This window comes from Rutidosis leptorrhynchoides, chromosome 2 (assembly GCF_046630445.1).
Source record: "Rutidosis leptorrhynchoides isolate AG116_Rl617_1_P2 chromosome 2, CSIRO_AGI_Rlap_v1, whole genome shotgun sequence".
Classification (NCBI taxonomy): Eukaryota; Viridiplantae; Streptophyta; class Magnoliopsida; order Asterales; family Asteraceae; genus Rutidosis; species Rutidosis leptorrhynchoides.
In genome coordinates, this window is record NC_092334.1 from 329,275,810 (window position 1) to 329,290,294 (window position 14,485).

Sequence of the window (14,485 nt, forward strand, 5' to 3'; positions counted from 1 at the left end):
ATCAAGGAGTTACAAGACGTAGAGCAGAAGAAGAGAGACGCAACAATCCATTTTCACATCTTGAACCAGACCGAGTCAACATTGTCACCTATGTTACGAAGCAGATTGCACGTATCTTCCACTAATCCACATATCCTAGTTTCACATTCAAAACTGGATGTCGGGAGATATACTCAAAGACAGTGACATTAATGCTTGGGTCAGGACTGATTTCATTTCTTTTCAGCTACACCTCTTGACTAATCTGTGCAAGGCTACAGACTCCTACTGTAGAGATCACCGTTTCGAAGATTTTGAGATACTGAAGTTTTAATTTCTGACACTATTTTAACATATCCGAAATAAACACCCTATCAGAGAGATAATCACCACCAGCACTGCCTCGATGATTGACATTCATGGATCAATTAGCAGAGTTGTGGATCATATTCTCATCGAAATTCAAGATTTGTCACGAGCCGAAACCGCACATTACCGATCTTTCAGAAGATCTTCACGGGAAGTACCGGATCTTCTACCACTTTTGGTCCGACACTTTCTCAGGATTTATCCACCAAGACTCACATTCCCTCGAGAAGACCAAGATCACAACTACCAGAGGGGAATGTCTACTTTTTAGGCATCATTATGGTCAATTCAACGACCTTAAATAAAAAGAGCTTCTCGAGAGGCAACCCATAAAATAAAGTATAGTAGAAGAATAAATGATGACAAATGAGCCGATCAATAAAGGACGTAACTTCCAAGATTGCTGAGACGGCCTATCTTCATATGCTAGGGGTACTCCTTTCTTCCCGTTACTAGCTCATATTTCAATTATGCCACATCCTAGCTTATTACTAAGTGTGGGATTCCAACCCAAATAAACACTAGACAAATATTCCCAAAACCTTAATTAAAACTCCTAAGTGTGGGATACACTAGGAACATTGAGGACAATGTCCGTCTAAGTATGGGATATTGGTATAATCTATTTATACCATATTAAATAAACCCATTACAAAGATTCCGAATTCTTAAGTCAAATTTCGAATTTTTAACAAGAGAAAACCTTTTCGAAAAAGTATTTTTGAAAACCTGAAAATTTTGTAAATAAAATTAAGGCTTAGGTAGAAATCTTGTTAGGACGAATCGAATCTCTAATAAAGCATTGCATGACTAGGCATTATCGACCTAAATTGATTGTGATGATGCACCTAAATAAGACCATATGAGCATTCATCTTTAATGCTTCGCTATTTTCCATTGAGAGTGCCGATGTTTGTACTCAAAATCAGAACTTGCTATAGATCTGCATTTTAGAGTAAAGAAATGTGATATAGGTAGAATCAAAAGAGCTAACATTTGTCAAAGAAACCCGACACACCTACACCACCTCTACCACATCACACCATCATCCACAAGTATCACAACAAAGGTCTTACAAAAAGTTTACCGGCAGAAATTTTCTCGAGAAAAAATCTCCAAAAAATAAAATTTATTATTAAAAGTTTTGAGAAAAGGAACAGAACTTATAAAAATAAAACTATAGAAACGTCGAAGAAGATCAACCGAAAAATACCTGCGAAAAATTACTCCAAAAAGAGAAAAGTTTAAAGAACTCTAAAGTGCTTCTGAAAAATATCAGCACTCCTATCTACCTTTTCTTTCCGAAATTCATAGCAAAAGTCTTTAAAAAGACTATTTTACCCCTTTACACCCTTTAAACAACTTCACCACCACTCCAAAATTCCTTTTTATTTTCCACAAATGACCTCTAACTATGGTTATTACCGCTAGTAACAAGGATATGAGTCTTTATCAATCCTATGATGATGGGTGCAACATGACTGGCTACAAGTGAATTCATTTCTTAGATCTATAGGGAACTCTAAACACTTGTGTGATTTGAGTGACCCGTGAAATCTAGCCTAAGTCATGTAACCTAGTCGCATGCTTGCAGAGATAGTTTCAACCCTAACATAGATGACTCGCCTTATTTTTCGCTCTTATAATGAAAAAATCAAACCGCTTAGGCCAATAGAACTGGAACTTCGAAAAGATTTCTTAAAGTTAAAAACGAGAAGTTTGCTTGACGACAAGCAAAGTCTAAGTGTGGGATATTTGATATCGGCTAAAAAGTCACATTTTTACCTAGATATTAAGGCCCAAAAATAATAAATTTCCAAACTTTATCTCCAAAATAATTGCTTTATACAAAGTTAAAGGACCAACGGTGCAATTTTGTCTAAATAGAAATGTGATTTATCAGCCTCTCAGTGTCTTTTATTTATAACGAGGGAAATAAACCCGCGCTTTGCTGTAGAGTGATTTTAATCGGTTAATAAAAGGTGATTTTGATCGGTTAGTAGCCGGTTTAAACATAAAATTAAAAAGGAACGGAATAAAAAGTTGTAAGGGAAATGGGTAGAAAGTTTAAAAAAATGACAGATTACCATTTTACCCCTGTACTATATACTAATTACGGTGGACTACCACTGTGAACAGTGACGGTCTCACCATAATTAGTATTAAAATAATGATAATTTAAATGACATACAATTTTATAGGAGTTATAAAACATCACCATCATTCTAACTCATAAAATGACATACTTTTTATAATCATATCATTTTGTTGCATTTATAAAGTTATCAATTTCACTCTTTATGTCAATGTTTAATAACTAGAAAACTCAATAATCTTCCATTTATTACGATATGGATGGATTCTCATTTTGTACGCATGCAGATGAATAGAGATGATTGATAATCTTGCACAGTAAAATTATGAATTATTGATTACTATTTCACCTACTCTATAATTGATTGTGAAAACGAATAATGTATAGTTTTTAGTATTATAAATTGTAACAACCCTGCTTTTTCCGTTACTTTCGTTAACCTTCCGTTAGTGTATTTAACGGCGATTATTTAACTTTTATGTGTTTATGTGTAATAAATGCATACTTAATCTTCGGAGGTTACAATAATTAATATGGGTGGATATTAATTCAAATAAATATTTCAGATAATGAAATACGATAAAAACGATACGATTTTGATGATAGCTTTTTGAGCAACGAAACGCTCGGGTTTATTTTTAAAATTAATCTTATTAATTATTAACTTTTTAAAACATTTAATTTATTAGGTTTTTAATAAATTAAGTGATTGGTTGCGTTTAACGATCGGGTTAGCGTTCCGGGTCTTCGGTACGACTAAACGACACTTAAAACGGACCACGATTACACGAAATTGCAAAACACGAGCCCGGGAATACCCTATGGGCCATGTTTGGCCGACCACCCCCCCCCTCCCCACCCTTATTTTGTTAATTTTTGACTACTTGGAGGACTTATGTGCAATTAGGGAGAACTAGGGTTGATATAAATAGAAGTGTTTAACCTAATTGGAATCAAGAAACAAAAAATGCAGCTTTTTCCCTCCTCTGCTCCCTCCCATCGTCGACCATCACCATCACCACCACACCTTCATCTTTCAAAATTAGCAAAAGTGTTCTACACGAATCGCGTTCATCTCCTCGTTCTCTATCCATTGGTATAAACAATTTTGTGATCTAAGGTATATTTACATGAACCCTAATTATTAAAAATCTGATTTTTATGAGAGTTTCATAGTTATGTTGTCAATTGCTCAAGTCTATACGCGTACGTGTTAATCGTTATCGTTATTTTGATTGTTTGATGCGCTAGGGTTTAAAAACGAATTTGTTTTTGCATGATCAGAAAAATTAAGTTTTTCAAATGTTAATTATTATATTATAATCAGATTCCTTGCGAAAAACTATTGAGTTTAGGCTTTGGATTCGCTTGATTTCGTTTCCGTATGATTAAGTTATGTCGATTTGAATTATCGTTGTGTTTTTGTTGCTTGATCAGAAATCTGGAATTGTTAGACAACGAATTGGTATGTGAAACTTATACCACTGGAAAGATAATTTAAAAACACTCAATTTAATATTTTGGAATCAACCTCAACCCTGACTAGGATATCATGTCGTTTTCTTATGTATAGCCTGAGATATGCTTGAATTAGTGTAAAAGTAGTTTTATACAGCATTTGCATGAAAATAACCTTGTATGATAAAATGTGTTAACTTCTGTGATTAAAGCTTTGCATATTTGAAAAGTAGACAAAAATTACTTCACCTTTCATGTAGATATCATAGGCTAATTGTACCTAGATCTTCAGATAATCGCGTGCGAATGTGACTAGCTAAATGAGAATCGAATCTGCAAATTGCTCACTGTTTTATACTCTGTGAATTGTGTTTATTGATTGAGCATGTATGCTTCTGGAGAATGAAACTTAACATGATATGTGACTTATTTTTAGTTTATCTCAATCTCTAAAACCTTATGCATTGGGCACAATAGAACCATACTTTATGTAAATTCTGATTTGAGCTGAAAACTGAATGTTCAAATTGCACGAATAAACTGTACAAATTGGCTAAACAAAAGTTGCTATATTTTTTATATGTGTTACTTTGACTTATCCTTGAGCTATGACCACTGGTCTTGTATCAATTGCATGCTCCTAACTCCGGTTATAGCCAAAATTAAATCAGTGCGCGGTCAGAAACTGACTTGGCAAACCCCAAATGTATCCCTTCTGATTCCTGACTTTTAATTGTCGTATGAGTCCCTGGCTAGAATTTTTGGAATCGATTTTAAGTATATTTATGATCTGGAGTTTTTCATGTTACTTGAATTTTGTACTATGAGATAATGTGCTAAGTATGCTACGTGTTCATGAACTTTGTGCATAACGATAAACTGAAATTGTGAAAATGATCATTCATGACCTAAAACGTATTGTTTGACTTAGGTTTGACATGTTGACCAATATTTGACATGAACCTATTGATGTTGACTTTAGTTGACCACATTGACCAAGTTTGACTTTCGGTTTGACTTCGGTTGACTTGCATGATATAGTTGACTTTTACTTTGAAACGCGTCGAGTCGAGCAATAAGACAACGTACACTATGAAACCACACTTATTTAAGATATATATATTGACCAACCTAAATACGTATACTTAGGTTGCATTACTCGGCTATAAACCGTACAAGTTAATTGTCCACTTTTCAATCCGAGCATTATTCAAAGGTGAGTCTACAGTCCCGCTTTTTACATGTTTTCAAGGATGAGAATGAAATGTCTCATTCATATTAATTATAAATGTTCCATATTAATTGATTTCGTTGCGAGGTTTTGACCTCTATATGAGACGTTTTTCAAAGACTGCATTCGTTTTTAAAACAAACCATAACCTTTATTTTATCGACAAGGTTAAAAAGACACCACCTAGATTATCCGGAAATGATAATCTAAAAATATCACACTTAAACACTACCAATACATATTGGTTTACAATATTAATATGTTACAACAAAGTAAATCTCGAATGCAGTTTTAAACAATATTATACAAGCATGCTGACACCAAATCCTGTCCATATATTAGCATGCAACCGCGGAAGCTCTTAATAATCACCTGAGAATAAACATGCTTTAAACGTCAACAAAAATGTTGGTGAGTTATAGGTTTAACCTATATATTTATCAAATTATAATAATAGATCACAAGATTTCATATTTCAATATACATCCCATACATAGAGATAAAAATCATTTATATAGTGAACACCTAGTAACCAACATTAACAAGATGCATATAAGAATATCCCCTATCATTTCGGGAAATCCTTCGGACATGATAAAAACGAATTCGAAGTACTAAAGCATCCGCTACTTTGGATGGGGTGCGTTAGGCCCAATAGATCTATCTTTAGGATTCGCGTCAATTAGTAGATCGGTTTACTAATTCTTAGGCTACCAAGCAAAAGGGGCATATTCAGCTTCGATCAATCACCCATATGATGTAGTTTCATTTACTTGTGTCTATTTCGTAAAACATTTATAACACTGCATGTATTCTCATCCCAAAATATTAGATTTTAAAAGTGGGACTATAACTCATTTTCACAGATTTTTACTTCGTCGGGAAGTAATACTTGGCCACTGGTCGATTCACAAACCTATAACAAATATGTACATATATATCAAAGTATGTTCAAAATATATTTACAACATTTTTAATACGCTTTAATATTTTAAGTTTATTAAGTCAGCTGTCCTCGTTAGTAACCTACAACTAGTTGTCCACAGTTAGATATACAGAAATAAAGCAATATATATTATCTCGAATCAATCCACGACCTCGTGTATACAAGCCTCAGGCTAGATCACAACTCAAAGTATATATAATATTTTGGAATCAACCTCAACCCTGTATAGCTAACTCCAATATTACTGCATATAGAGTGTCTATGGTTGTTCCGAAATATATATATAGATGGGTCGATATGATATGTCAAAACATTGTATTCGTGTCTATGGTATCCCAAGATTACATAATATATTAGAATACATGTATAATACAATATGAGTTAGCTAGGATATGATTAATATAGATTTGTTACCAATTTTCACGTAGCTACAACAAGAAAATTTATCCAATATTGTTTTACCCATAACTTCTTCGTTTTAAATCCATTTTGAGTGATTCAAGTTGCTATGGTTTCATATTGAACTTAATTTTATGAATCTAAACAGAAAAAGTATAAGTTTATAGTCGTAAATACAGGTTACAAGTTATTTTTGTAAAGGTATTCATTTCAATCGAAAGAACGACGTCTAGATGACCATATTTGAAAACATACTTCCACTTTGAGTTTAACCATGATTTTTGGATATAGTTTCATGTTCATAAGAAAAATCATTTTCCCAGAAGAACAACTTTTGTAGTGACCCGAACTTTTCCATGTTTATATATATTAAATGAAATTGTTATTTACATGATTAAGTGTTTCCAACATGTTAAGCAATCAAACTTGTTAAGACTTGATTAATTGAAATAGGTTTCATATAGACAATTGACCACCCAAGTTGACCGGTGATTCACGAACATTTAAATCATTTTCATATTCATAAGAAAAATCATTTTCCCAGAAGAAGAACTTTTAAATTAAATTTTATCATAGTTTTTAATTAACTAACCCAAAACAGCCCGCGGTGTTACTACGACGGCGTATATCCGGTTTTACGGTGTTTTTCGTGTTTTCAGGTTTTAAATCATTAAGTTAGCATATCGTATAGATATAGAACATTTTTCTAGTTGATTTTAAAATTCAAGTTAGAAGGATTAACTTTTGTTTGCGAACAAGTTTAGAATTAACTAAACTATGTTCTAGTGATTACAAGTTTAAACCTTCGAATAAGGTAGTTTTATATATACGATTTGGATGATGTTAAGAACATCATTACTACCTCAGGTTTTGTGGATAAACCTACTAGAATTGAGAAAAATAGATCTAGCTTCAAAGGATCCTTGGATGGCTTGAAAGTTCTTGAAGTAGAATCATGACACGAAAACAAGTTCAAGTAAGATTTCCATTCGAAATAAGATTGTTAAAGTTATAGAAATTGAATCAAAGTTTGAATATGAGTATTACCTTATATTATAAAGATATCTTACTGTAAATAAGAAAGATTTCTTGAGGTTGGATGATCACTCAAAGTGGATTTGCAAGATTGGAAGTAAGCTAGCAAACTTGGAAGTGTTGTTGGTGTGTTCTTGAGTAGTTGTTTTATAACTTGGTTTATGTATGGATTTATGAACTAGATTGAGCTAGATTTTGTTGAAGATGATGAAGAACACTTAGAAAAATGGAAGAACACTTCAGAGAGAGTTGTTTGATGCATGAAAATTGAAATCAAAAAGTGTTTAGGGTTGGTGAAGTTCACATGAACTAGAGGTACACATATAGTCTCCATTACATTGTATTTTTGTTAGATATTTCATGCTAGATGTTAAATGATGGTTTCCACATGTGTTAGGTGACTCACATAGGCTACTAAGAGCTGATCATTGGAGTGTATATACCAATAATACATACATATAGAAGCTGTGTATTGTACGAGTACGAATACGGGTGTATACGAGTAAAATTGTTGATGAAAATGAATGAGGATGTAATTGTAAGTATTTTTGTTAAGTAGAAGTACTTTGATAAGTGTCTTGAAGTCTTTCAAAAGTGTATGAATACATATTAAAACACTACATGTATATACATTTTAACTGAGTCGTTAAGTCATCGTTAGTCGTTACATGTAAGTGTTGTTTTGAAACCTTTAAGTTAACGATCTTGTTAAATGTTGTTAACCCATTGTTTATTATATCTAATGAGATGTTAAATTATTACATTATCATGATATCATGATGTATTAATATATCTTAATATGATATATATACATTAAATGTCGTTACAATGATAATCGTTACATATATGCCTCGTTTCGAAAACCTTAAGTTAGTAGTCTTGTTTTTACATATGTAGTTCATTGTTAATATACTTAATGATATTTTTACTTATCATAATATCATGTTAACTATATATATATATATATCTCCATATATATGACATCATATAGTTTTTACAAGTTTTAACGTTCGTGAATCACCGATCAACTTGGGTGGTCAATTGTCTATATGAAACCTATTTCATTTAATTAAGTCTTAAAAAGTTTGATTTTTGAATATGTTAGAAACACTTAATCATGTAAATATCAATTTCATTTAATATATATAAACATGGAAAAGTTCGGGTCACTACAGTACCTATCCGTTAAATAAATTTCGTCCCGAAATTTTAAGCAGTTGGAGGTGTTGACGTATCTTCTGGAAATAAGTGCGGGTATTTCTTCTTTATCAGATCTTCTCATTCCCAGGTGAACTCAGGTCCTCTACGAGCATTCTATCGAACTTTAACAATTGGTATTTTGTTTTGCTTAAGTCTTTTAACCTCACGATCCATTATTTCGATGGGTTCTTCGATGAATTGAAGTTTTTCGTTGATTTAGATTTCGTCTAACGGAATAGTGAGATCTTCTTTAGCAAAATATTTCTTCAAATTTGAGACATGAAAAGTGTTATGTACAGTCGCGAGTTGTTGAAGTAACTCAAGTCGGTAAGCTACTGGTCTGACACGATCAAAAATCTTGAATGGTCCAATATACCTTGGATTTAATTTCCCTCGTTTACCAAATCGAACAACTCCTTTCCAAGGTACAACTTTAAGCATGACCATCTCTCTAATTTCAAATTCTATATCTTTTATTTTAATGTCAGCGTAGCTCTTTTGTCGACTTTGGGCGGTTTTCAACCGTTGTTGAATTTGGATGATCTTCTCGGTTGTTTCTTGTATTATCTCCGAACCCGTAATCTGTCTATCCCCCAATTCACTCCAACAAATCGGAGACCTATACTTTCTACCATAAAGTGCTTCAAACAGCGCCATCTCAATGCTTGAATGGTAGCTGTTGTTGTAGGAAAATTCTGCTAACGGTAGGTGTCGATCCTAGCTGTTTCCAAAATCAATAACACATGCTCGTAGCATGTCTTCAAGTATTTGTATCGTCCTTTCGCTCTGCCCATCAGTTTGTGGATGATAGGCAGTACTCATGTCTAGACGAGTTCCTAATGCTTGCTGTAATGTATGCCAGAATCTTGAAATAAATCTTCCATCCCTATCAGAGATAATAGAGATTGGTATTCCATGTCTGGAGACGACTTCCTTCAAATACAGTCGTGCTAACTTCTCCATCTTGTCATCTTCTCTTATTGGCAGGAAGTGTGCTGATTTGGTGAGACGATCAACTATTACCCAAATAGTATCAAAACCACTTGCAGTCCTTGGCAATTTAGTGATGAAATCCATGGTAATGTTTTCCCATTTCCATTCCGGAATTTCGGGTTGTTGAAGTAGACCTGATGGTTTCGGATGCTCCGCTTTGACCTTAGAACACGTCAAACATTCTCCTACGTATTTAGCAACATCGGCTTTTATACCCGGCCACCAAAAATGTTTCTTGAGATCCTTGTACATCTTCCCCGTTCCAAGATGTATTGAGTATCTGATTTTTTGAGCTTCTCTAAGTACCATTTCTTTCATATCTCCAAATTTTGGTACCCAAATTCTTTCAGCCCTATACCGGGTTTCGTCTTCCCAAATTTTAAGATGCTTCTCCGATCCTTTGGGTATTTCATCCTATAAATTTCCCTCTTTTAAAACTCCTTGTTTCGCCTCCTTTATTTGAGTAGTAAGATTATTGTGAATCATTATATTCATAGTTTTTACTCGAATGGGTTTGATAATGCTAAAAACGAACATATATTTCATAGCATTATCCTTCAAGAAAGACAAGCTTTTGGTTGCAATTGTTCTATTTACAAGTGATATTCGTTTAAATAATAAAAGGTGGAGACAAAAGACAGATTTGACGAATTGAAGACGCAAATGACCAAAAAGCTAAAAAGTACAAAGTACAATCCAAGTGGTTCAAATTATTGATGAGAAACGTCTAAAAATTACAAGAGTACAAGCTGTGAAACACAAAGTACAAGATATTAAATCGTACGAAAAGGCGTTCGAAAATCCGGAACCGAGACATGAACCAACTTTCAGCGCGCGACGCAACGGACCAAAAATTACAAGTCAACTATGCACAAGAATATAATATAATATATAATTAATTATATATATTATTATATATTATAATTATACGCAGCCCACGTTTTGGATTTAATCTATGAGCTGGATTTCAGTCCTTCGCACTCGCGGAGCTGTGAAGCACAAAAGCTTCGCACTCGAGGAGCTCAATAGTGAAACGTGGGCCTATAAAAGGCCCCGCATTCTGATCGATTCATTACCCCTTTTCTTTCTTTTCTATATACGTAAATATATATATATATATATATATATATATATATATATATATATATATATATATATATATATATATATATATATATATATATATATATATATATATTATAATTTTAATTTTAATTTAATAATAATAAGGTTATAGTGGCGAATGTTGTAATTTTGTAAGTCGAAATTCTGTCCGTGTAACACTACGCGATTAATACTCACTGTAAGTTATGTTCAACCTTTTTAAATTAATGTCTCGTAGCTAAGTTATTATTATGCTTATTTAAGCCGAAGTAATCATGATGTTGGGCTAAATATTAAAAACGGGGTAATTGGGCTTTGTACCATAATTGGGGTTTGGATAAAAGATCGACACTTGTGGAAATTGGACTATGGGCTATTAATGGACTTTATATTTGTTTAACTGAATGATAGTTCGTTAATTTAATATAGAGGTTTATAATTTAACGTATATATAAATAACCATTTACACTCGATCGGACACGATGGGCGGGATATTTATAAATACTAATAATCGTTCATTTTACCGGACATGGGGATGGATTAATAGTCAATGGACTCGTTGAAACAGGGGTGGATTACATTCAAGGGTAATTGGTGTAATTGTTAACAAAGTATTGAAACCTTGGATTACACGCAGTCGATAACCTGGTGTATTCATTAAACAAAGTATTAAGACCTTGTTACAGTTCGAATCCCCAATTAGTTGGAATATTTGACTTCGGGTATAAGGATAATTTGACGAGGACACTCGCACTTTATATTTATGACTGATGGACTGTTATGGACAAAAACCAGATGGACATATCAAATAATCCAGGACAAAGGACAATTAACCCATGGTAATAAATTAAAATCAACACGTCAAACATCATGATTACGGAAGTTTAAATAAGCATAATTCCTTTATTTTATATCTTATCGCATTTTTAATTATCGTACTTTTTAATTATCGCACTTTTAATTTATTGTCATTTTATTTATCGCACTTTAATTTATCGTACTTTAATTATCGTTATTTATTTTACACTTTAAATTAAGCTATATTTATTTTTAATATTTTACATTAGGTTTTAACTGCGACTTAAGACATAAAATCGACAAACCGGTCATTAAACGGTAAAAAACCCCCCTTTTATAATAATAATAATAATACTTATATATATATATATATATATTTATACAAATATAGTTTTAAAAAATATAGCGTTAAACTTGGCTAGCTCCCTGCGGAACGAACCGGACTTACTAAAAAATACACTACTGTACGATTAGGTACACTTCCTATAGTGTTGTAGCAAGGTTTAGGTATATCCACTCTAATAATTAATAAATAACTTGTGTAAAATTGTATCGTATTTAATAGTATTTCGTAATAAAAATATAACTATTTCGTATACACCTCTGCACACATCAGGGTTCTCTGTCCTTTCTGCTCAAGGCGTCGGCTACCACATTTGCCTTCCCAGGGTGGTAACGAATCTCAAAGTCATGATCATTCAATAATTCAATCCACCTGCGTTGTCTCATGTTCAGTTGTTTCTGATTAAATATGTGTTGAAGACTTTTGTGGTCGGTATATATAATACTTTTGACCCCATATAAGTAGTGCCTCCAAGTCTTTAATGTAAAAACAACCGCGCCTAATTCCAAATCATGCGTCGTATAATTCTGCTCGTGAATCTTCAATTGTCTAGACGCATAAGCAATTACCTTCGTTCGTTGCATTAATACATAACCGAGACCTTGCTTTGAGGCGTCACAATATATCACAAAATCATCATTCCCTTCAGGTAATGACAATATAGGTGCCGTAGTTAACTTTTTCTTTAACAATTGAAATGCTTTATCTTGTTCATCCTTCCATTCAAATTTACACCCCTTTATGCGTTAATGCAGTCAAGGGTTTTGTTATTCTGGAAAAATCTTGGATGAACCTTCTGCAGTAACCAGCTAGTCCTAAAAATTGGAGTATATGTTTCGGAGTTTTCGGGGTTTCCCACTTTTCAATGGTCTCAATCTTTGCTGGATCCACCTGAATACCTACTTTGTTCACTATGTGACCGAGGAATTGAACTTCTTCCAACCAATATGCACACTTTGAAAACTTAGCGTACAGTTTTTCTTTTCTCAGCAACTCTAGAACTTTTCTCAAATGTTCTTCGTGCTATTGATCATTCTTCGAGTAAATAAGTATGTCATCGATGAAAACAATGACAAACTTATCAAGATATGGCCCACAAACTCGGTTCATGAGGTCCATGAACACAGCTGGTGTGTTAGTCAATGCAAACGGCATAACCATAAACTCGTAATGACCGTAACGCGTCCTAAAATTAGTCTTTGGAATATCATCCTCCTTCACCCGCATTTGATGATACCCAGAATATAAATCAATCTTTGAATAAACCGACGAGCCTTGTAGTTGATCAAATAAGTCATCGATTCTCGGTAGTGGGTAGCGGTTCTTGATGGTAAGTTTGTTCAACTCTCGGTAGTCGATACACAACCTGAATGTACCATCTTTCTTCTTAACAAACAAAATAGGAGCTCCCCACGGTGATGTGCTTGGTCGAATGAAAACACGCTCTAAAAGTTCCTGTAATTGACTTTGTAATTCTTTCATTTTGCTGGGTGCGAGTCTGTATGGAGCACGAGCTATTGGTGCAGCTCCTGGTACAAGGTCTATTTGAAATTCAACAGATCGATGTGGGGGTAATCCCGGTAGTTCTTTCGGAAATACATCGGGAAATTCTTTTGCGACGGAAACATCACTGATGTTCTTTTCTTCTGGTTTAACATCCTCGACGTGTGCTAGAATGACGTAACAACCTTTTCTTATTAGTTTTTGCGCCTTCAAACTACTAATAAGATTTAACTTCGCGTTGTTCTTTTCTCCGTACACCATTAAAGGTTTTCCTTTTTCACGCACAATGCGAATCGCATTTTTGTAACAAACGACCTCTGCTATCACCTTTTTCAACCACTCCATGCCAATTATTACATCAAAACTCCCTAACTCGACTGGTATTAAATCAATTTTAAACGTTTCATCCCCCGGTTTAATTTCTCTATCCCGACATATATTATCTGCTGAAATTAATTTACCGTTTGCTAATTCGAGTAAAAATTTACTATCCAAAGGCGTCAATGGGCAACTTAATTTAGCAAAAAAAAAAATTCTACTCATATAGCTTCTATCCGCACCAGAATCAAATAAAACATAAGCAGATTTATTGTCAATAAGAAACGTACCCGTAACAAGCTCCGGGTCTTCCTGTGCTTCTGCCGCATTAATATTGAAAACTCTTCCGCAGCCCTGCCCATTAGTATTCCCCTGTTTCAGGCAATTTCTATTAATATGGCCTGGTTTTCCACATTTATAACAAACAGCGTTGGTATTAATTGCTCCGGCACTATTTGTTCCGGCATTACTTGTTTCGACACTATTTGTTCCATTAGTTCTGTAAAACCTTGGCCCGTACAGCTCACACTTTGTCGCGCTATGACCATTTCTTTTACACCTGTTGCAAAATGTCGTGCAAAACCCCGGGTGATTTTCTTCACACCTATGACATGGCTGATTTTGGTTTTTGTTGCCGTTGTTGTTATTGAGGTTGTTTTTGGGATTGTTATTGTTGTTGGAACGGTTGTTGTAGTTGTTGTTGTTGGGACGTTT